The sequence below is a fragment of the Vigna unguiculata genome, chromosome 11, assembly GCF_037176805.1.
Source record: "Vigna unguiculata cultivar grain cowpea cultivar isolate G323 ecotype 2 chromosome 11, ASM3717680v1, whole genome shotgun sequence".
NCBI lineage: Eukaryota > Viridiplantae > Streptophyta > Magnoliopsida > Fabales > Fabaceae > Vigna > Vigna unguiculata.
Window position 1 is genome coordinate 17,048,290 of NC_140802.1, and position 4,747 is coordinate 17,053,036.

The window sequence follows — 4,747 nt, forward strand, 5'->3', positions numbered from 1 at the left end:
CTTTATCTATACCCAATGGCTCGACTCCATCAAAAACCTGAAATATGGAATATATTAATTATGGTGTATCATAGGAAGCAAAGTTAAACATCAATAATTGAATTAACTCTTACATCGACCCATGAATCAACAATGGTAGCACGAACTATAGTCCACATCCAATGCATAACGTAGTATCCGCACTCAAAGCTTCCACGTTGCCTATTGCACTAATATATGAAATTTATGTAATTAATATATGAAGAACTAAGACATTTTAGTTCATAATATGTAGATTGAATGCAAAGTACATACCTTAGGATAAATCCAATCAAGATGAGATGAAGATGTAGTGGATTTACCATCCAAGACACCACTTACATTAATAACACTAAAATAAAAGTCATTAGTAATTTACAATATAATCATGATAAAACACATTACTTTTGTAATGAACACATACCTTTGTATTAAAGTTTTCATTTCTTTGCTTGGCTTCTTGTGCAATGAACAAAACCATACGACAATACGGTCTATGGGGAAAATAATAATCAATTGCCAATGACACCTGGTAAATAAGAATTTTAGTTAGTGATATGAAATTAGTTAGATAATAACTAAAGTAAGAGTCCAACTTACCCTTCAATATAAGGGGCGATGTAAATTCTTTTCTTGGATTCATGAATCCATCGTTGAATATATCTTTGAGTGTGCATTGATCTATTCCTAAACTTTTGTATAATTTGAGGCTCAAGGAAACCATAAATATCATTGTGCCCCGCATTGACAATTAATTCATTTAGATACCTACATTCATACAATTTCATAAGGCTAAGGTTGATTTCACAAAAAACATAAGATAAATGCAAAATCTAAATTTAGAGTGCACTCACATAATCCAAATGACTGCAATGTTCAACATCTGATTACCCTGTATTATTTCCCACAAATCTAACATGTTCACATACAAAGGTATATTGCCATTGTCAACGTCAAATATTATTGCATCCCAAGGAATGGGAAAAGGTTCTTGATACAAATCAGAAGAAGCTACAATCAACCCTTGAATTGGATTACCATTCTGGCTCGAGCTCGGGCTCATCCTCGGGCTCATAATCGGGCTCAGGTTTTTCATGAGATACAATTTGGGACTTTTGTCTAATCCTAGAGTCCTGTAAAACATATTAACAAACTTAAATATGAGGTGTGTTAAAAGTTATGTACAAATGTAATTAAGAAAAACATACCTTTTTTGTTGAAATTGACTTGATTAATTCTTTTGGCCATGAGATAAATGTTCCAATTGCTTTTCCTACTACTTGCATCTCCCCTGTAGGCACTGGTACTGGAGCAGTGGCATCTCTAATGTCTTCAACCACCACTCTAACCAAATCATCTAGCATTGGCACAGTGTGCATGGTGGACCCACCTGGATAGACTCTCCCAATGGCAACAAAATGAGGAACACCTCCAACAAAGAACTTACAACGATAGGAGATATCAGTCTCTATGTCCTTATCTTCATTTGGATTTAGCACATTATGGTTGGTGGACATGGACTCCATCATTTCTCCCACTCACGCCTTAAATCTTCAGTAACTTGTCTCCTTATTTGCTGAGAAAATTGCTCCATCATCTCTTGAGTCATAGGTGCCGCAGAAGTGTTGGGTCAAGGACATGATCCAAAATATTGTTTCACACCCACACCAAAACCAACAATACGCACACGACCAGTGTGTTCTTTAGTACCAATAGTAGTGCTCAATATGTCACAACGACCCTAAGAGACAAAATTACCTCGTGAACTTTGTTTTACAAGTTCATCCTATAAAAAAGAATACATTGTCACTTATAATACAAATTACAATAAATAATTGCTACACCATCTCCATTGTAACTTATAATTCTTTTAGCAATCATCATTGATTTCTCAAATGTCATTAGTCCTCCTGCTTTTGTACGAGCCATCTTCCATTTCTCATGTCGGCTAGGAGGAGATGGAGGAGAAGGAACTTCTTCAGCAGCTATGTCCGTTTGTTTCTTTAACTTCTCTTCCATCATTCTCTTTTCCAATAAGTCATATCCTCCTCGAGAAAGTCTGTAAGGAGTAGCATTTTTTTGTTGGATAGCTTGAGCTTTCTTTCTCTTTTCCTGTTAAAGAGACAATATTTTGCATAGTACTTTTATCATCTTCCGCCTTTGTATAAAAAGACAACATATTAATGTCATATCCGATCCATGTTATAACATCAAAGTTCGGTCCTCTAGCTAACCATTTTAAATCCTCAACATCACAATCTTCTTGACTAATTTTTTCTTTAAACCATTTCATAAAAGTCTTGTTACGTTCAATCAACAACCATTTTTCATTTGCCCGAGGATTCATTGACTTCAACAAGCTTTTATGTGAGTCAATGTAAGGGATAACATCATCAGTATTATTCAATATATAGAAATGTGCCTGGAGGACTTCATGTTGATCTTTTCGAACAACCTTTACACCCCGTGTGCCTTTACCTTCATTTCTTCCTTCATGTCCTAACTTTGGAATGCCAATGACTTCGACATCTAAATAATATTTTGTAAAAAACTCAATTGCTTCCTCAGCAATATATCTCTCAATAATAGATGCTTCTGGTCGATAAGGATTCTTCACATATCCCTTCAATATCTTCATATATCGCTCAACTGGGTACATCCATCTTAAAAACACAGGGCCACATATTTTAATCTCTCTTACTAGATGGACTATTAAGTGGACCATGATGTCAAAAAATGAAGGAGGAAAATACATTTCTAGTTGACATAAGATCATGACAGCTTCATTTTCCAAATCATTTAATGTGTTTGGCTCAATTACTTTCTGACAAATACTATTAAAAAATATGCAAAGACGAGTGATGGCTTGTCTTACATTCTTAGGTAAGACACCACGAATAGCCACTAGGAGAAGTTGTTGCATGAGAACATGGCAGTCATGAGATTTCAAGCTAACAAGTTTCAAATCTTCCATTGAAACGAGACTCTTAATATTTGAAGAGTATCCTTGTAGTAGTTTCATTTCGCGGAGGCATGCACAAAATGTTTTCTTCTCGACTTTTGTCAAAGTGTGACATGCTGGAGGCAAATAAGTCCTTTTAACATAAGCTTGTGGTTGCAACTCCAAGCGAAGACCCATCTCAATTAGATCTTTACAAGAATTTACATCATCCTTTGTTATCCCTTTAATGTTAAGCAATGGCCCAATTATACTATCACAAACATTCTTTTCCACATGCATTAAATCAATTAAATGCTTGACATCTAATTTGGCCCAATATGGAAGTTGAAAGAATATTGAGTTTTTCTTCCATATGTTTTTCATGATAGGTTTCTTTAGTATTTTTCCAAATGTGACATTGACTTGACACACTCGCTCATAAACTTCTTCTCCAGTTAAAGGTGGAGGTGCAATTTTATCCTCTTGGCATCCATTGAAAGCCTTTTTCAACCTATGATATGGGTGATTACGTCTTTTAGAAATTTTCGATGACCAATGTAACATGTCCTCCTGGCATGTTTTAGTTGATGATAACTTGTTTTTTCTTCACATATCGAACAAGCATAATGTCCCTTCACACTATAACCGCTCAAGTTTCCATATGCCGAAAAGTCATTAATTGTGCAAAATAACAAAGCTCGCAGATTGAAATTGTCATTTCCATGTGCATCAAACACCTCCACTCCTTCTTCCCACAACAATCTCAAATCTTCTATCAATGGAGTTAGGTAAACATCAATATCATTTCCTGGTTGCTTTGGTCCTGATATCATCATTGATAACATCATGTATTTTCTCTTCATAGACAACCAATAAGGCAAGTTGTAAATGATTGACAAAACAGGCCACGAACTATGCTTGCTACTTAAATTACCGTAAGGATTCATCCCATCTGTTGCAAGACCAAGCCACAAATTTCTTGGATCACTCCCAAACTGTGGATAGAGAGTATCAATTTTCTTCCATTGAGGTAAGTCAGCTGCACGTCGTAACAATCCATCACTCTTTCTTCCATTTGCATGCCAAACAAGGTTTTTTTGCATCATTAACATTGGCAAATAAATGTTTAAATCATGGTATGATTGGAAGATACCATAACACTTTTGCAGGAGGACCCTTCTTCATGTTATCTTCATCCAAGTCATCATCCTTCACTTTGAATCGTGATACCCCGCATGTTGGACACTTAGTCAATGTTTCAAACTCTTTTCTATATAATATACAATCATTTGGACAAGCATGTATTTTCTGGTACTCCATACCCATCGGACATAGTATCTTCTTTCCCTCATAGTGCCAGGTCGACAACATATTCCCCTCTAGGAGCATTTCATGCAATAATTCAAGCAATTTAGTGAAACTTCTATTGGTCCACCCATTTTTTGCCTTGATGTTACATAATTTTAATATTGCTGACAAACGCGTGAATCCTGTATAACCGGGATATAAAGATTTTTCTGAATCATCTTTCAATGAATCATACACTTGTGCGCTTTAAAAATTGTCTTCTCCAATATCATCAATCATATCCTCCATGTGATCTTCATGATATACATTTGACTCTTGAGATTGAGGTATGCTTGAGAGCTTTACAACGTCACCATGCCAGGTCCAAGTTCTATAACTCTTTAAGAAACCGTCATGAAGGAGATGTTCTCGTATCAACTCAATTGATTGTCGTCTCACATTCAAACAATTAACAGAAGGGTGGTAATATTTTCCATTCAT

The 4,747-nt window shown here is 35.6% G+C and overlaps 1 pseudogene; it reads right to left on the reverse strand.

Annotated features, from left to right (window-relative positions):
- Positions 1-3,465: 3,465 nt before the first annotated feature.
- LOC146881583 (uncharacterized) lies at positions 3,466-4,747 on the reverse strand (annotated as a pseudogene).